This window comes from Myodes glareolus, chromosome 15 (assembly GCF_982192425.1).
Source record: "Myodes glareolus chromosome 15, mMyoGla1.1, whole genome shotgun sequence".
Classification (NCBI taxonomy): Eukaryota; Metazoa; Chordata; class Mammalia; order Rodentia; family Cricetidae; genus Myodes; species Myodes glareolus.
Window position 1 is genome coordinate 62,077,263 of NC_142040.1, and position 26,940 is coordinate 62,104,202.

Here is a 26,940-nt window from a genome sequence, read left to right on the forward strand (position 1 = left end):
TATTTTTTCTTACTTTTGCCTGTGAATTTGAGTGTCCAATACTATTCATAACATTCATAACTTGAAATCTAATTTTATTGATATGCAAAGTAAGCCTATCCCTGTGATGTAGCTTTGCTTTTTGATCTTGTGTTTTTACATGTGACTGTGCATTGAAAGTTAATTTAAATTCCATTGAATATGTATATATACATTTTTTTTATCCTGCCATGGTATTCCTTTCCATTCTCAATTCTGCTGTGAAGGCAGAAATTAACTTTGAGTTGATACTGTCCAACACTGAGAAGATTCCTCTAAAGAAATAGGTATTTAACCTTTGAGAATTTGGATCTAAAAGGAAATATTAGCCCTGGGACTCAACACTACCATAAACAGAAAGTGATGATTCACTCTCCTCAAAGATGAAGAAAATAAAGTGGCTGAAGTTTTCCCCTTGATTTCCTAGGGGTATAAATATAATCAATAAAAGGTGGTATGGCGTGTTTGTTACAGTTGCTTTGCTCTCAGAACAAGAACCCTTATCCTTGTGGAATGGAGTTTCCTAGTTTTGATGCAAATTGTCTCCTCGTAAATGGAATTTTGATTAGCTTCCTATTATTTTGAGAATAATACCAATGCTTAACAATGAAGATCTGTAATCTCCAAGCAAGCCTGGGACATTGATATAGATTTGGAGATATAGCCATGGTAAAATTAGATACATAACACATTTCTATTTTTTTCCTTTGCATAATGACTTTAGTTTGTGTGCGTGAATATAAAAGAGAATCAAGTCATAGATACCTCAAGGAGATTGCCAGTGCATTTGTCTGTAAAGATATAAAGTACTTTTACAAGAAATTCTAATTTATATGTTGAAATATCAATTCTTTCCTTTCAATGTATCTGAAGAAATAGATGGTATAGCAGTGCCCAATTTTTTGTACTGTTCTTCAGATTTATTGGGTACATTAAAGCCGAAAAGAATTTCTGCACTCACAACTTTTTGGTGAAAAGAGATTTGAATTGAGCAGGGCTTAGTGTTTGCTTTCCCTGTGACCCTAAATTTGCCTCTAATTTATATACTCATTATTTTCTCACTGAAAACTAATGGTGTTAGGGACTCCAGGGATAAACCTTATTTTACCATTTTGAGAATGTATTTTTCAGTAATTTTTTTTCAAAATTAGCATTGCTAGTGTTTGTTCAGCCTCATATAATGAATAAAGGTAACCTTTAAAATCATTCCATAATGATAATGGTCAAATTGTGTAATCTATCTGAAGCACTTTAATATCAAATACTAAATAAAGAAAAGCATAACGTTAGCATTCAAACTAATACTTTTACTGCTGTACTCATTAGTGAATACATATGTCAACATCTGTACTGGAATCACATCAAATTATAGGTCTTACCTCACTTATATTCATATTCCTGTGTTGCCAATCACTAAAACACTGACTAACAAGTGTAGGTTTAAAATGAATAACAGTTACATTTTTTTTTTACTGCGGAATTGAACTATATCCAGATTTTTAAATCAAGGTCCAGTAACTCTTAGGAGATTTTAGGGAAGGTGGTCTTTACATTTTGACTCATATTCAACATTTTTCTTTTATGCTTTTGTATTATTCATTGACCATTTACTGCATTTCTTAAGTTATCTCAAATTTAGAATTGCAGGTAATTCCCTAGTCTTTTCTCCGTTTTAATGGCAATGGGAAAATAACTTAGTCCATAAAAGAAATTCAGTATGTACATTACATCATCGTGGCACTTAACACAGGCATGGAAATTAGTGTGAACTTTATCCACTAAGATGAAGAGTGGAAGAGAAAGGCTCCATGGCTTGAGTGAATTTGCAAGTTGAAGCAAGGTTGACAGTCATCCTATGATCAGTCCTTTGGCTTGTTACTTTTAATTTTATCATAACATAATCCTGCCTTCATTCTTGACCACAACTGAACAGAAAAGAAAGGAAATCAGTGCAGTCATAATTCCAGGAGAATAGTGAGAGAAACACTCACTGGAATAAGAATAAATAGACAAAACAAGGATGGTGCAGACATAGCAGCCTCAATGAAGGAAGAGCTCTGAGGCGGTGGCTAATTCTCTTGTGCGGCTGCTACTGGTGACCACAAATGTGGTAGCTAAAAGGCACCCCTACATTATCTCATAGTTCTGTGAACAGAAGCCAACCTTCACATGATTGATTCTTTCCTAAAATATCACTGAACTAAAGTTAAACACTGATGCTAGTCACATTTATCATTTGTGTTGGAATTTGTTTCTTAAGCACATTGATTATTGACCATGTTAAGTCACTATTCCCTTGACAAATACTCTCTTTCATCTTCACGCAAGTGTGTAGAACTTTGATGTCTTGAGTCTTTCTATCAAATCTTGCTATCTTATTCCATTAGGGGTAAAGAAATATGTTTTTTAAAAAAAGTTCTTGAAGTCTGGTGTGCTATTATTTATCCCACACAAATAAAGCAAGGTTATATTTCTGTGCTGTAATTAACTAATAGTAATCTTATATAATAAATTATTTATTTTTCAATAATATAAATTTTGTAGATAAATTACTGGGGTAGCATATGTGAGGGCTGAAAGTCTGTGTATCCTAACTACAACACAAAGTCACACTTGTGAAAATCCAGGGTTCTAATCCTGACATTACTTACATCATGTTTTCAAATGGTCAATGAAGGGAAATCACATTTAACTATATTATAGAAGTTTATACACACACACACATATGTATATGTATGTATATAAAAACTGAACTTCTTATGAAGATTCAAACAAACAACAACATAGCCATGGAAAAAGATTCAATGAAGCATATATTAGCAATGAGTTGTAATGACTTCCTAACTAAAATCTTATACATGTTCTTATTTTAATGCCATATCCATTTTGAAGCTAAGTAGAAATAGATGGTCTTGTGAGTATTTGAATATTTTAAAAACATTAAGAATAATTGTAAATTCTGGAAAAAAATCAAGCTATGCAAGCAACACTTCTGTTGCTTAAATATAACCATTACAGAAGCAGACAATGTGATCTTGTGGTTAAAATGCAGAGCACTCCAATGTCTGTTATGAAAGGTAGTCCTAGGAGATAACTAAAAATTATGTTGTCAATATTATCAAGGGCATTAAAATGTGAAGTGTTTGAATACTATCAAATAGCATCTATGTAAATAAAGGAGTGCTTTTTCTGAATGGCTAAAAGACAATGTAGCTTATCCTGGGATTTACTGACTGAAACCAAGATGTAAACTTTAAGCCTCTTTGTTCCTGGATTGTTAGCCTCAAGATTGTTCTCCTGAGATTTGCAGTTGCTGCAGCAAATAAGGAATGTTTCAAAAGCTTCACCTCTGCTTTCAAATGCTGTGTTGTCAGGAAAACATTTCATTCCTTGTTTTCAAGTAAAAGCCATTTTCACACTTTTAGCTGATTTATCCTTTGCAGAGAGATGTGGTATGTAATTTATCACATTTTAACTTTTCCTTCTGTGTATCTGTGCAAAGGAAGCAACTATTTAGTATGTGCAGCTTCTGGAAAGAATGCTTATGTAGAAGCTTAGTTCATGCTTAGAAACTATAATATGACTGTTCCCCAAAACAGAGTAACAACTTAAAAAAGAAAGCCATCATTCTCCCTTCATATATATGACATATAGAACAACTTTCAAGATAACAGCTATTCTGTGATGCTATTTATTCTCACTATAATAAGAAAATTACTTAAAATTACTTTAAAAGAGGCCATTCATAGTCCTTTCTTTAGATTCTAAGCCCTTTAGTCTACTTTGTGTAGCAGGTGCGTTTAACAAATTTGAGCAATTACTGGAGCATCGTAGGCAGAATCAATGTCAAGAGAACATGCAGCCTGATTGAAAATTTAACCAAAAGTATTGCACCCTCAGAAAGTATGCCAATGTGGAAGTTCCATGCAGAAAGGGGTTTTACTGATACAGTCCTTATCATACCAGCACTAAGCAAACAAACAAACAGAGAACTCTATGTAGGTAATTGGAAAGGGTAAAATGGTAATTATAAATGTTGAGATAACAACACTAGCTTCCAAAAGGTGGACATTTTTGCCAGGGGTTTCTGTCCCACCCAGTTCCACAGTTTGTTTAGTCCCAAATAAACACACAGAGGTCTACATTAATTATAAACTGGTTGGTCCTTTAGTTCAGGCTTCTTATTAACTCTTATAACTTATATTAGCCCATAATTTTTGTCTGTGTTAGCCATGTGGCTTGGTATCTTTTTCAGTGAGGCAGTCACATCTTGCTTGCTCTGTGTCTAGCTTTTTCTCTGTCTGGAACAGGACTCAGTCTGCAGTCATCCCCCAGACTGACTCTTTCCTCTTCCCATAATTCTCCTGTTCTCATAGCACTGCCTCTACGTCTTGCCTGGTTGCCCCGCCTATACTTCCTGCTTGGCTACTGGCAGCATTTATATAAACAAGTACAAGAATCAAATCTTTACAGGGTAAAACCATTGTCCAGCAGCAGGTATTGCCATTGTCCATGAAACAAATGCTTGCACCATTTCCAAAGTTGAGAACATGCAAATTATCTAAGATCAGTAAGTTGAAAAAAAAAATCATCTTCTATGGAATCCCAAATCTCTAGGCAGCTCTTAGACTTCTTCTGCTATAGTGATGAAAGAAAAAACAAACAAACAAACAAATAAACAAAACCACGTTGACATTTTCAGTCTGCTCTTAAAAGTCTTCTATTCTTTCTGATGGGAAAGACCAGGGAGGGCATTTTAGTTTCACTTGTGTTGCTATGATAGGATTCCCTGCTGCAAAGCAATTTAGGGGAGATTATATTTATTTTAGCTCACAATCCAAGGATGTAATTCATTATAGCCAGGATGTCAAGACAGTAGGTACTTAAAACAGATAGAAAGTAACATCTACCGCCAAAACCAGAGAGAGAACAAAATATGCATCTTTGTTACTCTGCTTATTTTCTCCACAATACACAACCTAGCAACCACACCCAGTGACTGGTGCTGCCACAGCAAATTGGTCTTTTCTATATTAATTAACATAACCAAGAAAGCACTCAACAGATAACCCACAGATGATCAGGCCACCCTGATCTCAGTAATGTCGCATTGCCTGAGATCTTTCTCACAGGACCCTAGATTTCTTTTTTACCAAGTTGACAGTTATAACAGAAGTCACCACAAAGGAAGTCAAGCTTATAAGGACCACCAATCAGTTGGCAGTATCTCAATGCGAAACCTTACACAGCAAAGAGAGGCAGTAACAGGAGTCTGAAGATCCACTGGTCAGAGCAAACACAACTTGAAATACTCTGGCATGTTGTTTGAGAGTACAACCATAAGCATCTTTTTTTTTGTACCAATAGCCCCACAAACACATTCATTCCTGGGTAGTATGTTAACTAGCTTTCCTATTATAAGAAAAAAATACCTGAAAGAATCAACTTCCAGGAGGGCATGCTTAGGGCTTGTCATGGTCAAAGACAAGACGTTGCCGTGAACACGATTTTCTTCCTAACCTACTTCTTCCAATGAATCTCCTCTTCCTACAATTTCTGCCCATTCCAAGTAACCCATAGTGGGCTCACTTAATGCAGTAATTCATTGATGTTACTGGGCCTCTTGTAACTTAGTGATTGCCCATAACCTTTGTCTCTTTCTTTTTCTTTTATTGAAAATAGATACTTTCTATACAATATTTTCTGACTGTGTTTTCCCATTCCCCTATTCATCCCAGTTCCTCCGCACCTCTTCCTCTACTCCAAACCAAATTCTAGAATTTACAACTATTGTTAGAAAATAAACAGGTTCTGAAGAATAGTAATTTAATGCAATAAAATAAACAATAAAAAAAGTAATCAGACTAGTACAAAAGAACCAAAGTCAAAGTAAAACACAAGAAGCACTTATAGACATAAAGCTCATGTACTCACAAAGGAATCCAAGAGAAACCCCAAACTGGAAGCCATAATGCATACTTAAAGAACCAGTGAAGCTAAAAACTGATATAATTAACATTATTAGACAAAGAACAGTATTTCATGGTGATAAAATCCTCAATACATGACCGCAGATGAAAAATGAGCTGTAACTGAGATACAATCTGTAATACTTGCCTATACCCAATGAGTAATATCAAGAGAAAGAACAACTCAAGACTTAAGCTGGTATAGTGTTTAACTCTCACGTGTGAAGACTTTGTTTTTGGTTTTTTTCTTGTCAGTATAAAACACTTATGTATTAGTGTGTATTTTTGTATATGATATGTCTATATAATCATATATATATATAATTGTATATATGTGTGTATAATTATGTATATGCATAAGTAAATAAAATTTCTAGGACTCAGGGCTTCTAGGCTTGACAGCTATCTTTTCTATGTGTTCAATGACTGTTTATATTTGTAACTCATTTGTATCTTTAGAAGAGAACATAATAGGAAAAAAACTAGACCTTTATTTAATAAATCTATAAAATTCTGTGGTTATATGTTTTTAACATCTTTTACCTTGCTTGAAAACACTCTTTTGTAAAGTTTTAATCCAGTTTAAGACTAAGTTAAATAGGAAATGTGATTTAAAATATTAAATGTTTGAAACATTGCCTATTATATAAAATATTAGCATTATTGTACTCTGGAAAATGATATAAATATGAGTTTCTTGTGTCCATATTACCCCATTAGATCATCTTAAACTATAAATAAGCATGTATGGGTTAATAGAAGGAACACAGAGAACAGGATGACTTAATATATTAACACTCGGTACTCACATATTTGTTTACATATTCTTAATTTTCGTGAAGTTTTTCTGAAAGGCAATATGTAGCATTGCCTATAACAAATATTACATAGGAAGAGATTGCTGAAAGCTAATGCTGCAACAGAAATGCAATGCAGCAGGTTAGCTAACATTTGTTCTTTTCCAGCAGAATCATCTTCCTTCCGATAAAAGGCCCATGGAGAAACACAGAAGTATAGAAGATTATTAAAATACGAATAATCCCTAGGAGATTTCTGAAAATTATAATAAATTAAACATTAAAATCAAAGAGAATGACAAATTATTCTATTTTTGTATCTATTTGAATAACTGCTTCTTTGATCATAACTTAATCTTACATTAAAACAACCACTGCTATGCTTTAGTGACAGCTCAGTCTACCATGGGCTAAGTTAATCTCCTTGAATATACATTCTTATAATAGAAGTAACTGGAACATTCTAATTAAGTTTCTCAATTAATAGAAATAAAGGCTTAGACAGATTTAGCAATGGAAAATAGTAAAGGATTTGCTTATATTTTGGAAGTCACAGTGTAGGTAGTTAAACCGAGTTTTCACTGTATAGTTTGACCTATCAATTCTTCTGCTTCTATTACTATTGCTTTAAAAAACCTGGATTGTTTTAATAAGCATTGGGATTAACCTCTGCTGATTTTGGAGCTCTATATCAGGATACAAGAATGAAAATTATCAATGTACTGAAGGATTCATCAAGAAGTACTAGCAACAATTATAAATTCAGTGCATCTTACACAATTACTATGTTGAGTGGAGATTAAATGAACCTCTTAACTTCTGAAGTTTAAATTGGTTAATATTGTAATTGGTAACTCACATAATCATAAAACTAAAATAAAACTGAGTTAGTAGTTAGGAATGGATAATATAAGTCGATAAACCTGCTAAACATAATAAGGCACTTGTGTACACATAAATTATTGCATGAAAAAGAACAAAACAAAAAATATTGGTATTCTATTCATTTGTAATAGCAAACTGGACCCTTATCCTAATGGAAAATTCTGTCAGGCTTATTGAAATTTGAACATCTTTTAGGAAAATTCGGTCAAGATAAAATGTGGAAATTTTTGTTTTGTTTACTTTTCTAATGAAAGAGATTGAAAATTACTTTTATTTTCAGAATACCTAAAGAGAAAAGCCTTCCTGATACCTTAGAATGACTGTGTTAGCTTAAACCTGAAATGTTCCCAAGTCTGAAGATTTTGTAGCCTTTGTCCAGAGATTTTGCAGTCCTGCTCAGAGGTCCTTGGTTTGGGTACAAACTGATTGGTCAGGAGGGATCTGGCTTCATCAGTGACCTCATACACGGATATGTTCATAACTTGGGATATTGGGAGGCAATGGGAATTTGAAGAAGCTGCTGCATTAACGGAAGTAGATCTTTTGCTGGAATTGGTTTCCAGATCTATTCTATTACCCAGTTCTCTCTCTCTTTCTCTCTCTATCCCTCCCTCCCTCCCTCTCTCCCCCTCTCTCTCTCTCTTTCTCTCTCTCTCTCTCTCTTTCCCAAATGTTTCTGTGTTTCTGATACCAAAATTTCTACACTGCCTCAGGCCCAAAGCAGTGGAAGTGGTTAAACGTGGTTTGGAACTACTAATACCATGAGATGATAACCTTCTTTTCAACTTTAAGTTGTTTATCATGAGTGGGAACTACTTTGTCACAGTGACCAAAGTTTTATATCATCTCTCAACATGATAATATTTTATTATATAAAATCTTAAAGGACATTGGGTAAAGAAAACGATTTGAAGTACAAGGAGAAAATTAAATTGCATTCACATTTAATTTTAAATTTAAGATTAATTTAAAAATAGAAATATGGACTACAGATTACTCAAAGCACTTCAGTGTCTGCATGCACATAAATGACCATTTCTGAGCAGTCCCTCCATGACAGTTGGAGGATGTGTAGGTGAGTATACGCTTAGACTCTCAAGTACAATTAATATCTATAGACTGTGCATTTCATTTGTCGAAGCAGAGCTTCCAAGAAAAGGCCATAATATTTCAGCCAGCAAACGCCCAGCATGTGTTACCGACAGTGCACCAGCACAACGTGTATTAGGAGAAATGACTTTTGGCTGAGTACAATTACTATGCAAAGCGTTGGAAAATATGAAGCATCTCTTGACCAGAATCAAGGACAGATGGTGAACAAGCACATTATAGGAAAGTGCAAACTGTGCAGAGAATACTCAAGTGGGCAGAATGTGATTATGTAAATGAAGATTTCACTTGTAAACAAGAGTGCCAAATACATCAGAAGCTTATCTTGAATTATTCAATAAGGTGTTGAGGATGTTCATATATTCTTCATCAGTGCCTAAAGCATTAATCCAAATAAAAATTGAGGATTGGCTAATGTAATATACATCTCCTGTCTAAACAGTTTATATTTTATTTACTCTAAAATAAAGGGTGATACCCAGTCACATATATACACGCAAATGCATTCATAATTGTATATATATAATATATATAAATATATATGTGTATCAATGATATTATTTTGTCATATAGTTGCAATAGTTCATATAATTTAATTTCACAGGTGCATATACACTATATGAATGACATTGATATTATTCTAGACAGACACTGGAGAAGTAGAAGAAATAGTACTATCCATTAATTCAAGGAAGTAAAAGAAGTATGATTACTTAGGGAATATTCATTTTATTTTTAAGAACGTATATGTGTAGGCATCTGAATGAAGCTTTATATGAGCTCAGAAGCCTGCTGATGCAAGAGGTGTGAGATCCCGTGGAGTTGGAGTTACAGAAAATTATGAGTTGCTCTTTGTGGGTGCTGAGAATCAAATTTTTGTCCTCTGTAAAATCAATATTTGTATCTTCTTAATTCCTGAACTATCTCTTGAATCCCAGGAAATATTAACTAAAACCTAAATAGTTAGGGTTCAGTGGGTAAAGGGGCTTGTTGATCAAGGCTAGTGAGTTGAGTAAAATCACTAGGATCTATGATAAAGTAGAAAGAGAGATGGGACTACAGAATGTTTTCTTACCCCTGCTTATACATCATGCATGTATGCAAACACATTAATAATAATAATCAAGTATGAAATAAAATTATATACTTCATTTAATTTGATTAATTAAAATTAAGTTCAAGGTTATTAATGAAATATTAGTAATGAGACAATTAATTTTATTGTAATACCTAAAATCTACTGTTTAATTTCCAATAGATTTCAGTGTGTACTATATGCACAAGTAACAAATGAACCTGGGAACAGTGAATTTCTTCTTTTTATTTTATTTTTTTGAAAAACATCAAAATTATTTCTGCCTCTGAACACTCCTTACCTAAATGAATCCCATGACAATTTCCTCTGGTTTTCACTTCCTTTCTGCATGTTGGAGAATGTAGTGAAGGTGTTTCAAGAATTCAACAACTTTTGTTTGTTGTTGTTCTTTGTTTGTGTTTGTCTTTAAATACAGGGCTTTTTCATGCAGCTTTGGAGCCTGTCCTGGAGCTTGCTCTGTAGTTCAGGCTGGCCTCGAACTCACAGATTCCCATGCCTCTCGCTCTCAAATGGTGGGAGGCATTAAAGGCATATTCCAATACAGCCCAGCTTCAACAACTTTTAAAACTAATCTAGTACAAGGACTTTTGGAATGCTGGTGAAGACATGGTAGAGCACTCAGCAAAACTGAAACCAGTTTTTTAGTGTATTTTATTGTCACGTATTTTTTGCATATATTTATAGGTACCAATGAACACTTAACCCAGGTACTCAATGTGCAGTTATTGGATCCGTGTGATAAATATATACATATTCACACTTCAAATCATTTCTAATTTCTAAGGACTTGCTTTCCTAATCATTTGGACATATGTACAGAAGTAGAAATAAACCAACAGATTTGATTCTCTCTGTGTGCCTGTGTTTGGGAGTTATACAGTGCTTTCTGCACATTTAGCCTCATGCTCTGCCCTGTCAAGCCATCATTAGTCCACACACCCTCTGTGAGAGCAAGTATTAAGCTTCTGAAAATGGATGTAAACTTGCATTATCTGTACTAGAGCATATGGGTTATTGAAATTTTACACAATGTGAATAATATCTTTTTATCTCTTCTATGAATAAAATAGTTAATTTCATATAGCTACACATGATTAAAAAGAAACGGGAATTGAGAATATATCTGTTTCCTCTTGATTCATGTGAAGAGTCATGAAGTGCGTAAGGTTTTAACCCTCTTGTAAGCTCACAAGTACGACTGCTAGTTTATGTGTTAGAGGAGAAGACATTAGATTCACAGATCAGTACCAATCCATTTCATTATCCAGAGTGACAGCAGGAGCCCATGTATCAGCATTGTCTTGGGCTTGTTCTTTGAACTTTGAATGCCACAGGCGATGCAAACACAATGGAATGGCGTTTGCACACCCAGTGAGTTACCTCACAGAAGGGGACCTCTGAGCTTAGAAAATCTAAATCACTCTTACTAGTCCTAATCCTGCTTGGACTTTGCTCTGGAGGGGGACTTTATGGCTATTGCTCAGAACTTAAAGATACCCACTTTAATCCTAGGTCACCACCTTTCTTTGTCTTCTGTCATCACAGAGGCAAATCATTGTCAACACCTGGTTTGTGGGAAGACAAAAAGCCTCACAGAACATACAGGGAGTATCGTCTTCCCTCGATCTCCAACACCGTAGAGGATAATGTGAATTAATGGTATCAAATAGGCTATTTTTTTAACCAAATATTATAATAATTTTTTTAGAACAAAGACTTGACTCAGTACATTTTTGTTAATATAAAATGTGTAAATTTCTCTGGGATATAACCTTTTCAAATTAAAGCATTACTGTATAAAATAGATGATCAACTTAAACGTTAGATTTAGTGAATTATAACTATATAAAAGCTTTTGTATTCATTTCATAGTTGTTCAAACAATAATGATATGTGTTCCTAAGCCCCTTCAAATTCATTCCAAGCCACAGGTGACCTAGAACATTTTATTACAGAGAAATCTGTAGCCCATCATCGCTTCCTTCTCCCCACTCATCTGTCTCCTCTCATTTCCTCTCCTCTCTTCTTTCCCTCTTTCAGTCCAGCTGTCGGTCCAGAGTCCATGAACAACCAAGAGCTAAGGTCAGCAGTCTCTGTGGGTTTCCCCGTCATGACCTTGACCTCCCTGGCTAATGCAAGCCCTTGTCCTTCACCTCAAAAGGACTCCCTGAGAATGGCCCACTGCTTGGCGGTGAAACTCTGCATCTGTTCAATTATTAAATGAATGCTCTCTGATGATAATTTGGGGAGTCATCAATCAGATTACAGGAGAAGACCAGTTTGGGTACCCTCTCCATTGTTGCATGGAGTCTTAGCAGGGGTCATCCTTGTGGATCCTTGGGAGTTTCCCTGGCACTAGATTTCTTCTTAACCCCCAAATTCCACACACACCCTGAATCAAGATATATCTTTCAGTAGTCTACTGTCCATCCAGCCCTCAATCCAACCAACCAGATTTTTTGCCCTAGTTTACCCAGGAGCTGTCTTCTATTTCCCCTTCCCAGGGAGATCCAAGCATCTTTCTCGGGTCCCTCCTTGTTTCCTAGTTCCTCTGTGGTTCTGAATTGTACACTGGTTTTCCATCCTTTACTTTAGAGCTAAAATCCACTTGTGAGTGAAGACAATTTGTATTTGTGGTATCTTCAAAGCAATTGGATTATGGTGAGTGTAGTTGTTGAGCTGTGGGCAAAACTTGCATGATTATTGTGCTTCTTAGTATTTACCTCTGGTAGGTATCAGCATTACAAATGTGAGTGGACATTGTCACTTCCATCATAGCCAATAATATCACTACAAAATCATAGTTCTAATCAGTTGGTGTGGTATCTTAGAGTTGGTTGCTCATCTTGTCTTTCCATGATTCTGCAAAATAAAATAGTCAAGTGTATATGTTCTTACAATCCATTCTTTTTACTTTTCCTTTAATGACTCTCATAGAATCTGATTGGGATAAAACATTAATCTTAACTTGTTGAAATAATCCTTTTCAAGGTATTGTCTGTGTACTGTTATTTATGTTTCTGACATTTTCGTTTTAAGATCATTCCATGTTGCTATATGGGAATCTAGTTCGTTATTGGATAGATTAGAATTCTAACCTTATTTTGTGTTTCCACTGCTTTTATCATACACACTCAAATCCCTGTTCTCCTTTGCTACCAGTCCAGTACTAGGACAGGGATCCGCATCAGCCTCTCCTATGAGCTCAGTGGCAGAACAACCCTCAGTGCAGATGTGATTTAAGGAAATCAGGCACATTTGATGCTTCTGTTTGTTCCTTTCCTATCCCCTTTCCTGTCTTACATTTATAAACAAGTATATTATTTATCAAATATCAAGACTTTTAGTATAGTTTTTGACCTATGGCTTGGTACAACAATTAAAACCCTCTTGAGAAAAGCCTGAAGAACTGAGTTCAATCTCTGAAACTCATAAAAGGATGGAAAGACAGAACAGAGTCCCTGCTCACGAAATTGTTGTCTGACCTGCAAACAAACACTATGCCACATTTATACCCTATGCCACAAACTCAAACACATACATACTCTCTCTCTCTCTCTCTCTCTCTCTCTCTCTCTCTCTCTCTCTCTCTCACACACACACACACACACGCACATACAATCCCAAATATTTTAAAATTAGACCTAAAAGTGTGTTACACAACTTTTACAAAGTTAATTTGACTTTCTACTTAATTACTTCATGTGACAGGTATTTTACATTGAAAATAGAAAATTTATGACAATTGCAGTCAATTTCATAAACAACTCAAGTGAAAAATATCTCAGTACATAGAATCTTATTGTCACAGACCTTTGTATGACTAACTTTGCCATCTTGAAACTTAGATCTTTACTTGTTGAAAACTGGAGGCTCAGGAAAATAGGTTCTTCTGTGACTCTAAACAAATATAGATGTTCAGAAGAAAGAGAAGTCAGGTTTAAAACAACAAAAGCCTCCTTAATTTCATCTTCTCTCCTATTGACTGAGTATGGAACAGTCCCTGTTATATTTATAACATGTGAACTTTGGCTTTGCATTTCTATTAACATGTGTACAGGATTCCTTTCTTTACTAGCAGACTTGGAACACAGGGATGAGATAAGAAAGGGACATGTGAGCACAATAAAATATTATCACCTGCTGTACAAAAGTATTCCTGCAAAGTCTCAAAAGAATTATATTTTTACTTTTTTGGGTGAGCATGATGAGCCCTTAACCATTTTTTTATTTATTTTGTTTTTGTCTTTAAGCTGGAGGCAGTGTTGGGGAATACAAAAAACAACTCTATGCTTGCTTTCTATAGATTCTGGTTATAAAGAACAGCATCCAACAGCTTTAACTTTCCCTATTGATTCACTTTATAAAGTAGAGAACATTGACACACATGTCCTCATACTATTTGATTTCATTACATATATTGATTAAGGAAATGTATTTGGAAATGTATCCTGTCTGCTTAAAAAATAAAGCCAAAATTGTACTTCTCTCATTGTAGTCAAATACATTCCACATATAAATGACCTTACTAGAGAATAAAATAACAAATGGGCATAAGATATAGAAATATTTAAGAAAACAATAATAAATTTGCTATTAAAAACAGTTTCTGAATGACGTATTGCATCTATTTTATATATATATATATATATATATATATGTATGTATGTATAACAACCTGGATATACTATTCACAATAAAGCCAACCAACTTCCTACATGCAACCCTAAGGTGCTGTTGCATGTAGGAAGAAAGTATACATATGTGTATATGAATATGCAAAAGCATAAGTATATGTGTGTGTGTGTGTGTGTGTTGTCGGGATTTTATGTCCTGCATGGTTCCCTGCAGTCATTAAGTCCCAAAGAAATCACACAGAGGTCTATGTTAATTATACACTGATTGACCCATCAGCTCAGGCTTCTTATTAACTTTTATAACTTATATTAACCCGTTATTCTTGTCTATGTTAGCCACATGGCTTGGTACCTTTTTCAGCAAGGCAGTCACATCTTGCTTCTTCTGTGATCAGGTCACGGACTGCAGAGGAATGGGCTTCCTCCTTCCCAGAATTTTCCTGTTCTCCTTGACCCACCTCTACTTCCTGTCTTGTTGTCCTGCCTCTATTTCCTGCCTGGCTACTGTATCATCAGCATTTATTTAAAATATAGTTGACATAATACAGACCACTCTCCCACACCATATATGTATGTATATATAAGTATAAAAATATGTGCAAGCATATGTGTATGTATATATATATGGAAGTAGATAAATAAATGGAAGATAGATGATAAATAATGAAAAGATGGATGACAGATAGATACATAAATAAATAGATAGATGTAGATATGTTCATGAGAGATAATAGATGATAGATATATGATAGAAAATAGATTAGATAGATAGATAGATACATACATACATACATACATACACATACACACGTACTTACATACATGTATGATCACATACTGAGGGGTTGATTGAGCAACTTATTAGTCTACCACAATAAATTGATATCAACCATTCCTGCTGATTATGGCATTATATGGAATTAAATTCTTTATAGACATAACCAAAATAGAATATAATATTAAGATTGGTCTATTCCAATCAATGTGGGTGTTTTTTAAACAAAAATCAGAACAAAATAGAATCAACAGGAGCTCTTGCTGTTTCTTAGAGAGATGTGGAGCTGTGGAATGCCAGAGGCCCTGAGAAACTGGAGAGAGCCACAGAACTGACTCAGCCATTGCTCACACAACCCTGGCTGCATCTTAATTTCAGATTCTCGTCACCAGACATATGAGACAATGCATTTCTGTTGTTTTAGTTAATGAATTTCTCAACCTTTCTTGCCAAAGAGCTAACAAATTAGTCTATACCCCACTGGTAATTGGAAATTACAAAAACAGCCAATTGCATGAAGAAATTAAACACCTTGTGTAGGACTGGGGGTACAAGCCTGTGATGCCAGCAATTGATGTGAAGAAGTTGGATGATATCTATGAGCTCAAGGCTAGCCTGATCTACACAGAGAATTACAGGCAAGAAGGCCTTACACAGTAGGATCCTGTCTCAAAAGAAAGATACAAAAGGAATCTAACCAACACTTACATTGAAGTTCATTGCTTTTATATTTTTTTCATTTATGTAAGTATCAAAAATAAATTACCATCTTGTGTCATACACAATACAATATAGTTGTGATATTATTTATTTGAGGAGTTTTATAATTGATTGCTTCACTGCTAAATATTTTGTGCCTTAGATTTTCTATCAAATTTTCTCCTAACTTTCCACTATGAATTCAGTAAAAGTTCAGCCTCATTAGGGACTGCTTCTCAGTTGGTTTAGCTTCAACGAGTGCTCCTTTTACAAATGCACTATTGATTTTACTTCTGAATCATACTGAAGCAACATGAAATGTCTTAGCAAATATATGTCTTTTCTCAAAAACCTGAATTGAAATGTAGCTGTGGTTTCCTTTAATTATGCAGTGTCATTATTTTATACACTTTTATGCCATTGATGTTACCTCTAAAACCTTCACTATAAGGTAAAGTTCTATGAGGTAAATAGGAGATAAAAGTTTCTGTGTGTAGTTGAGATGTTGACACTCGATGCAAAGCCTGCTGTCTTGTACGAAATAAAATCTTTAATAAGAACAATTTTGAAAGCACGGAATCATGTTGATTTCATGAGAAGACATATTAATCTGGAAAGCAGTCTAGCACTTGGATTTTATTAGCTGTTTAGTAAAGCAATAAATGATTAAATGCACAAGAAGTGGGAAAAATCCTCCTGGCAATACAGAAGGAATACAATGCAATTTATGAAATTAAAGAGAGGCTTAGCATCTGTCCAAGTCAATATTCATTTACTTACTCACAGCAGCAAAGAGGGGGCGGTTTATTTATCATCCCGGTAGCTGTGCTGAGGAGCAGCTGCACAGGTGTGAAATTCATTTCTCCCCTCGCTGTTTTGGGCTTTCCACTCTAAGAATGAAAGCTACATGCATCATCCTTTAGAGTTTATAAATAACAAATATTTCATCTGCTTGCAGAACATCACAAGTCCTTAGGGAGAGAGAAAGAGGGAGGAAGAAAAGAACAATAACAAATAAATAAATAAAATAATGAATAAATAAGACTGATTGTTGGATCTACTTCCAGGAGACAGGATGCTTCAAGTTCAGAGCTCAGAAGCTATCATAGGTGTATGACTTTCTGTTTTCTTTATGCTATCACCCATTTGCTGTCATTTTGTATGGAAGAATGAGCGGAAATCTATATTCATTTGTCAAGAGAGCAAAGATACTGTGTAACTCACAGTGGGATCATTTCCTCAGAGTCCCTTCTGATGTAGGAGCCTCTCAGTGTCTATTGCTCACTCTGAAATGTGACTGACTTCATTATTTCCTGCTGTGTACCAAAGGGATGAGCATAGGACATTATGTGTCATCTCCTGAGAAACTTGTTCCCATAGCAGAAAATTAAATTGTGTGTATACACGTGTGTGTGTGTGTGTGTGTGTGTGTGTGTGTGTGTGTAAAGGAGGGAAAGTGAGAAGAGACAGAGAGAATATATCAAACTGGCTTCTATTCTAATAAAACCACACTGACAGTAACAACTTTTATCTATTAATCAGAGAAGAATCTATAAGTATTTTAAAACATAAGAAATCATTTATATTTCTTACCCTGTAGAAAATATCAAAGGGAAATGTCATACAGATTGTTTTAAGAAAACACTGTAATATAGTAATGTATTATTTTAATATTATATTATACATAAAATGGTAATAATTCTCAGTGGCAAGCAACAGAGAAGTCACTAACAAGATGCCAGGAAAACTTTGGAGAGGCAAATATAATCACTTTGGGGATTTTCATTTGAAGTTGAATTTGGCACATCAAGTGCTCACCCTAGAGAAAATTCAAATTGTAAGAAAAAGGTTATTGAGAGTCTTGTTTCATCTCCAAAGTGTCTGGAATCATTAAAAAGGGAATACTTGGTGATTACTCAAGGATTTCTCCTCCTAAGAGTTTTTCTTCCTTTTCTGCCACTGTATAATACTTACAAATTATCATCTGATGTCTACATCTAGTCCTGAGTATATCTCTCACCATCTTTCCAGTAAATCACATGAAAGGTTACGCTGCACATAGGGTTTGCTATAGGTGATGTCTTTCAAGAACTGATTAAGAAATATAGTATTTTAAAGAAGCAAAACTATTTCTAGAATTCTAGATATCCCAATAATAGTTTTGTCTCTCAAATTTGTTAGCAGATATTCTGCCATTTATTAAAGTAAGCTTGTAGCTTCTTAGGACTTACCTATAGCCACAGACAACTTTAATTCGTGTTTGCTGAAAGTTCCATGTATGGCTAAACCTTTCTAATGGTCTTGATCATGTTACTATAGCTGTACTTTAAACTTACATGCCTATGGTTCCTAACAACTCTCTTAATGCCTACTATTTGGCTTCTTATTAGAAAAGATCATATGTTCCTAATTAACCATTGTTCCTTGTTTTCCTGATGTAAAATCAAAGTTCAATTTAAAATCCTAAACTATTTTAGACATATATTTCCTCATCCCATCAGTATTCCACATGAAGATTCTGTACCTTTGAAACAATGAACTAGTCAATACACTCTCTACAAAAGAGTTTCTATGCATTATAAAACATCTGTAGTATGACTCAAATTATTTACTTCCTGTTCTTTCTACATCATTTTTTTCTACATATTTTCTCCCAGAATATAGATGGTTTCTTTGTTTTTCTGTTTGGTTGGTTGGCTTAGATGAAGAATTCTCACCCATTTATCAGTAAGTTCCTAAAATGTAACTAATGTATCATCTACCAATTCACAGTCAACATTTGTGAAATTATTCTCTGAATGAACTTTCTCTAAAATAATTTTTACTTGAGTATTAACATTAATGTTTTATTAAACTTACAGTTGATGATTTTGACACTATATTGTTATATTTATTTGAGGATGATCAAGGAGTACAATGATAACCTGACTCAATTTATTCCTATAATTAATTTATTTATCTTTTTTTTCCTGAGAAGTGGTAATGTCCTCTATGTAGAAATTCACATTTTTTCTCAGTGTTTTTCCTTCCTTGAGTGAAAAAAAATTATTGCAGCCATTTTCATTTCTGTTGGACCTCAGGCATTATTTTGCATCCCGGACAACTGGGCAATGAAAGCTAGGAGCAGTAGATTTCACGAACTGCAGTCTCGATACCTTCAGTTCACACAAACTTCTTACTTTTGTTTATAAGAGGCAACAGATGCTGGCTTACTGTCTGTGTTAGTCAGGGTCCACTGCTGTGAGAGGAAAAATTGACTCAGACCCACAGTTTTTGCTTGTTTTTCTTTTTTAAAAGCAGGGGTTAAATCGTTCTACATTGTTAGCTAGAAGCACTCAATGGAGGCTAAAATGCAGATTAATTCTTTCCTCTAGAAAAAAAAGGTAATTTTACACCTACTTCTTAGAATACTGTTAGAAGGAAGTTTTTCTCTTATATAAGAATAAATTTTATATATATATATATATATATATATATATATATATATATATATATATAATTGGAACTGGAACTACACACTGTGTTTTGTTTCCAATAACTTTTTAATATTCATTCATTTGTTTCTAATAACATTTTAAAACTCATTCATATTCAGGAGATTCTTCTGGTATGCAGCCACCTGCTAGGGGCCACACCTTTCTAAAGAGGGTGCTTCATGAAAAAAACACCAAATCTTGCATTAAATAACAAGTTCCACAAAGTTGCCCTATCAGCTGTATCCATGCCTCCTCTTCTCATCCCATCCCTCTTGGTCCTAGTGATCATTTCTCTAAATAGCATATGTGTATGCTTCCAAAGATGCCAAGTTTGAGTTTAGTGGGAAAGGATGGTCTCAAATGAACAGTGTCAGTAGACAATACAGACAAGTCCACCATGAAATCTCCCTTGAAGCAAGATAGAGAACAGAACGTAACACTGCCTACAAAGCCACAGAATGGCATCAAACACAGGCCAAGAAATATTCAACTACTCATTCGAAAGCTCTCTATCTGTCTCTGTCTCTTTCTGTCTCTCTCTCTGTCTCTCTCTGTCTCTCTCTCTGTCTCTCTGTCTCTGTCTCTGTCTCTGTCTCTCTCTCTCTCTCTCTCTCTGTGTGTGTGTGTGTGTGTGTGTGTGTGTGTGTGTGTGTGTGTGTTTTAGCTCCACTTCAACACAGGAAGCTATAGGCATCTCAGGCCATTTGATTTGCCTGTTAGTTTGCACATTCTAGCTACCCAGTCTGATACAAACTATAACTCTGTTATTAGATGTCTTTAAGAACAGCTCTGCTTTTTATCTTACAGCATGATTTATTTACCCTTTACTTCCACTTCTGAAATAAAGAAAAGTGCTTGTGAAGAGTAAAATGGGACAGAACAAGTTCCAAGACACCGAAGGGTACAGAGAGAAACCCTGTCTCAGGAATTCAATAGATAGATGGTAGATAGATAAATGATACGTGGATGGATGGATGGATGGATGGATGGTTGGATGGATGCACAGGTGGACTAATGGATGATGCATGGATGGATGGATGGATGGATGGAGATGGATAGTTGGAAAGGTAAGGTAGGTAAGTATGTAGGTAGGTAGGTAGGTTGGTGTTTCCATCCTAGAAAAGTGAACAAGTAGAAGAGATATGATAAAGTCATTGCACAAAATAACAAAATTCTAATTAAAGGAACTGTAATTCACTCAATGTTTAAGTGTTCCAGTCTCTTATGGAATGCAGGAACAGAGAATTTCCCTTCATAGAGCTCAGGATATAGAATGGGGCTGTCTGCCCAAACAAGCATCTTCCTTGCTTCCTTTTTTTTTATTCTATCCTGTAGCAATTTTCTCTGGGAACTCCAACAGGTTTGCTGTATCTCCCTTATAGACAGTTTAATCTTATCAAACTAAAATATTTTTTTTTATTTTATCCACTGCTGTTTTGGTTTTGCTACCACGAGTAACTCACAGAGTTTCCTTCTTGTTAAATTAAATCAAGCCCCAGAAATTTCTGTGTATTCTTATCCATTTAACTTAACCCAGGTGCAAAATTAATGTGAGACTGTAGAGAAAAGTTTTCATAAACATACAAGTAAAAATCTTCAAACAATATTTTTTATCGTTACACTTTTGAATTACTGGGTTTTCCTAGAATCCTGAAGAGTTTATTGTTTACATCAGAATGAAAAGGGACCCAAACTGTATAATTTATAAAATTAAATCACATTTTATATTATATTTAAGGCAAGATATCATGAAAGGAAACCTATTTTATGTTCGACATCATAATAATTTCAAAATTATAACAGTTTTCTTTCCAGGTATAGACAAGGAAATTACAGCTCCATTTCTGCTAACTTTAATAAATATCACTTCCAGTTACTATTGCAAATTAACAGGCACTTAACAAAAGAAGAGGTAAAGAAAATTATTCCTTATTTGTTATTAAAGTTCCTGAAAAATAATTTTATAGAATTCTTATTTAACATGGACTACAAACTACTAATATTTATATATTCATCATTGAATAATTGTTTAATAATGGGCAGTATTCAAGTGCTACAAATAATCTAGAATTGTGTTTAAAATTGATCTTAATAAATTCCACCCTATGGGGAGAAACCTTTTCCAGTGTAATTTATAGGCAGTTGGTCCTTTATTAAGGAAGTGTACTGCTGATTTCTCCTCGGGCTCTCGAGATACAGTTAGAGAAAATGCTTTTGTCAGTGTGTGTTTCATACACTGCTCCACTGTTCTGATATATGTTCAACTCTTGCCTCTGCTAAAAGGATGTTTGCTTCCCCAGATCCACACCAGACCACAGTATCTTCATAAAACCACTCCGGCTCTACCCAAGATTAAGAATAATAGACAAACATGCATTTTTAAACAGTTCATGTGAGATATGACACAAGGGATCAAACATATCTGTTGCAATGCCCTTCATAAGAATTACAGCTCCTTTATGATTTTATAGATGCTTGATAGCAGAAAATAGGCTTGCTATTACGTTTATCACAATACCTTTGAACATGGGGGAAGTAAACTCATGCTTATTGCTTGATAACTTTTCCTTATATGTTATACAACCAGAAATTGTTTCTAATTCTTCTAAAAACAAAACAAAATAAAAATCAAATGTCCACCCCCAAAAAACAAAAACCAGACTTGTTCCAATTCACTTGCATTCAGTGCTGTGATCTAGTGTTTTAAAAGCCCATGTTTGATATGTGTGACCAGAGACTCAAATCTGCTGGAATGACCATCATGGACTAAAATTTTTGTTGATTTGCTTACTGAAGCTGGAGAAAACTTAAAATGAGTTCAGATGGAGATTATGGTCATAAAACAATGAGATTAGCACAGAATGTACTTGAATACCTATTCTAAAAACAGAGTGAAATGTAAAGCAGCTGTATATACCTGTTAAAAGCTCTGTACATAGATGAAATATGGGTACTGTATTTCTACAGTGCAAATACCACTTGACAGTTCCTTATCACAAAACCGTGGCATGATTTTTTTAAGACATAGCACAAATGTGTCTTCCTCCAAAGCATGTTTATCTATCAATTATTTAATTACCCTATTTATTATTTTTAAGGATTCCAAGTCTGGAGGTCAACCATAGGTTCTTTAGCTATCAGGGAGATCAGTCAGCCTATGACCCCAAATCTCTGACCTCAGAACTGCATTCACATTTCAGATTAGCTATAAAGAAGCCAGGCACAGCTGGACGTGACCTTACCTTCTCTGTGCCACACTTACTCCCAGGATTAGCGCTCCTGTGGCGCCTTGCTGGGCTGATTAGCTAAGCTGTTAGGAGACCTTTGAGAATTGGCGGCCATTTTCCAATCACGGAAATGCACCACTACTGTCAGAATGATTATTTTCCTGCTACTTCCTAGAATTAAGCATTCTCCTCACATCCCAAGGGTGAAAGGTAGGAATGCAAGATCTCCTTCCTTCAAATTGTGTATATTAACCTGGTGGCTGGAAAACTTCTGTTACACAGAAGAGCAAAGGGACCCATGAAAACGTAAGGTGTGCAATACTTAATAAAATACCTGCTCAGTTTTGTGGAAATAATTTGGTTAGGCTTTTAAGCAAATATTCTGTTTTGTTGGGAGTGCAATCTCTTCCTTATTGAAATTGCTTTCATATTAATTGACAGCTGAGTAACAAAGTATAATACTTACAGGTGTGAATCCTAGGTTTCCACTGCCAAAGTAAATCCTGCTTATGTTCATCTAAACCACAGATCCTGGGCAAAGTTTAAACTTCTGTATTACATCATTTATTCTATGAAATGGGTGTACTATCAGAAAATAAAAAAAGAAAACTATTTACAGACACAGAATGAGAAGCACTGAGTAGAAAACAGTCTGTTTTCAAAGCTTGACATAATCTTTCATTAAGTAATTTATCCAAACTTAGTGAACACTTACCAGACCAGTATTGCCGTATCTGGATGACTAGACCTACAATCTCTCCAACTCAATTTCCATGTATCCAAAAGATGAAAAATAGGCTTGTTTATATTCTAGTCAAAAGGATAAGAAGTCTTATTTTATCCCCATAGTTCCTGTGACCATCTTTTAATCTACAGAAAGCTGGGAGAAAAAAGACTGATACAGACACAGTTTATATTTGACTCTGGGTTGCCAAAATGGGGTTTGAACATTGACAGAAACTTTGAAGGAGAAGAGAACCAGGGAATTTGTAGTATAAAATATCCACACCCATATGAGATCAGAAGGGCTTGTTAAAACTTTAGGTTTAATGCCTTTTGTAGAAATAGAGTATAGATGCATTAGAATGTCAACTTTGTTTCAAAAAAGGGTTCCATATAGCCCTCTTTGGCCTTGAACCTCCTAAGCCACTAAGAAGGACCCAGAAACCCTGATCCCTTTGCCTCCACTCACCTTGTGTGGGAATTAGAGGTGTGGGCCACATGAATGTCCATTAAAGATCTGGAGGCTAAACCTACTGCATTTGATATAGAGAAGAAAAAAAGTATCTTTTTGTTAGAATATTTCTTCCTTAGACAAGGACCTACATAGGGTCACTATTATAACTCTGTAGATTTTGGAGAATAAAAATGAAGGAATAGATATGACTTCTACTTCATAGCTTCTTGCACTTGAATAGTATGCTCCAAAGAATGGGCAAGAATAATCATCTGAATGTTAATTGGTATTAATAGGATTAAAACTAAAGTGTTTGATTCAGAGTCATGGATGTCTATATTGGCTGTTAATTCATAATTGTCAACTATAATGTGATATGAGGTAAGAGCTTTGCATTCAAAAAAAAAAACCTTAGAGTCAAGTAGTAGATCCATTACAAGATGTAGCATTAAATACAGGCCTCTCAGCCCATGCATTACCACTAGCAATGATCTAGAAATTTAAATCAACTACTGAGTATTGTGACAAATATAAAAATCTACTTTTATTGTTTGAGAATTTCATCATGCACGTGATGTGTTTTGATCAAATCCATCCCTCATTCTGTCCTTTAATTCCTCCCCTAATCACTCCTATACTAACCCCACTAGACTTTATGTGTTCTCTCTCTCTCCCTCTACACCAAGTCCCCTGACAAAATTTATATGAACCTGGGTCTAAGAACTATTAACTAGAACATGAGTTGCCTCTCAGTGGCTGCCTTTCGAAGAAAACTTACTCTCCTTCCCAATGTACCTAATTCAAATTCCATCATTTGGAGGTGAGATTTGATAGCGCTCTACCATAAGATGAGAAGATACGGTAATCTGATGGGTATAGCTAGAGAAAATCATAATGAAGGAAAGAGAAAGGTACAGCTTCAGAAAAAATGGAAAGAATGTAGTAAATCACAATGGCATGTGTATCTAGTAAGGACTTAAAGGAACAAGAGAGAGTTCGGCTTTAGTTACTTAGTGCTCCACACTGGTCTTTTTTGGGCTCTAGTTTATGTGAATCTTATGACAATGTTTAGCATTCCTTTTCTGCTTTAACGGGAAAAAATTGCAAACATAGTGGTTTATAAAATGGTTTAACCTTAGTAAATTTAATTTGAAAACCTGTTAGAGAAATATGTCTTTTGGTCTTTGCAAGAAAATGAAAACAAGAAGCAAATGTTCTCTGAGATTTTGATCTGGATACAATCATAGATACGATGTAGTTTAGGCTAGATATTTGACTTTGGTTGTCAAGAATAAAAGCATATAAAAGTCACAGTTTCGGATTAACTTATTTTTTTAAAGATAACATCCATCACAAATATTTGCTGTGTACCTAATTTTTATTTTCTGGTAATCAAGCTTAGCAAAATAGCAAAAGTAAACAATATATATATATATATATATATATATATATATATATATATATGTGTGTGTGTGTGTGTGTGTTTGTGTGTTTATGTATAAAGGTTTATATGTATGCACATGAGTAATATAAATACACACATATATATATATATATATATATATATATATATGTATCACATTGTGTTACCATGTAATAAACTTAGAGATTTGTAGTGTCTTTAGATATCATATCGTTTGTATCAAAAAATTAAGACTATGTAAGCTAAATCAGGTTCGGTTCACATTTCAATAACTACTTCCTCCTTCCTAAATTTCAAACAAAGCCCAATTACCCCAATGGTTGCCAGATTGTATTTGATAATACAAGCATAACGTGCTATTGCACAAACATTATCTTGTCCAGATTTGAAAGAGGTAACAAAATTATAATTTTTAACTTATAAGACCAAAGAGTCACAATCATAAAAGTAAAAAAAAAAAAAAGAAAAAACTACAGAAAATCTTGAAGCCTGCTTCAATTTCTGCTTACAGAAGTGACTGTCCATCTAGACACTACTCAGAGGAGATCTCTTGTACACTTCCCACCTCATATCTTACCTCACTCATTGTAATGTGTTCCCACATCAAGTGTTTAGAGCATGACTGAATAATAATAATTTTGACAATGTGAAATAATCCATAATTAAATTTGCATTTAATTTGAGGTTGAAATAAAATGACTGACTGAGAAATCACCTTTCTCCCTCTACACAGGGAGACTAAACACAGGACTGCTGCTGGCCTTTTACTTCTTGTCGTCAGAATGTGTTACATGTGTTTTCACGTTGATATCATTTGGTCTGCTTTATTTAATCCTCTGTTTATTTGTCTCCGTTTTCTGCCGTAATCAAGGCAAAGGATAGTATCTTCCTTTACTCAGGTCTGATCTATTGTACTTAGGCAGAGATTATTGCACTAAAATGCATATTATATTTCCTTTTCCTTATTTTGATATTGTGTATACGTGTGTGTGTGTGTGTGTGTGTGTGTGTGTGTGTGTGTGTGAGTGTGTGTGTGTGTGTATGTGTCCACAAAGTCTAGAACTTCCAATTTCATTTACCTTTTTCTGTTCAGGAGCACCTGGAATGTGCTCCCTGCCTTCCAATCCTCTTTTACCTTTATACTGAGGACAGAGAAGCCACAATCGCTGCTCTGAGGGTTTGGGTGATATAGACCACAGGTCCTCATTCCTGAGCAGTGGACATTTTACTCACTGAATGTCCTCAATATGCTGAAATGCTTATTATCATTTCACATAAACACATAACATAGTTTTTATTCAATAGAATGCCATTTACTTTTTCCTCTGAGATGCACACTGTTTATAAAATAAATTCCCACACAGCAGTTTTGCTGTCCAAAGTATAGAGAACTCTTTGCTCTTTTTAAATAGAAAATGTAGAAATCTTGTAATGGGTGTCCTGTCATTCATTTCTATTGTAATGAGAGCTTTCTTTTCTATTTGCTCAACCTCAAGTCCAATGGTATGATTGTTTCGATTTTCTAACTTCAGGAGGATTGTTTAAAATTATTTATTTTCTTTTTCTTGTCTAAAGTGTTTGTTCTCAACTTTGGTTTACTTAGCTCCGACCAGAACACCTTTGTGAACAATTAGAGACCCCTTTCATTTGC

The 26,940-nt window shown here is 34.7% G+C and overlaps 1 protein-coding gene across 1 annotated transcript in view; it reads left to right on the forward strand.

The window, feature by feature from the left end:
• Cdh12 (cadherin 12) overlaps positions 1-26,940 on the forward strand; it is a 911,264-nt gene that overhangs the window by 626,980 nt on the left and 257,344 nt on the right. The window lies entirely within an intron of this gene.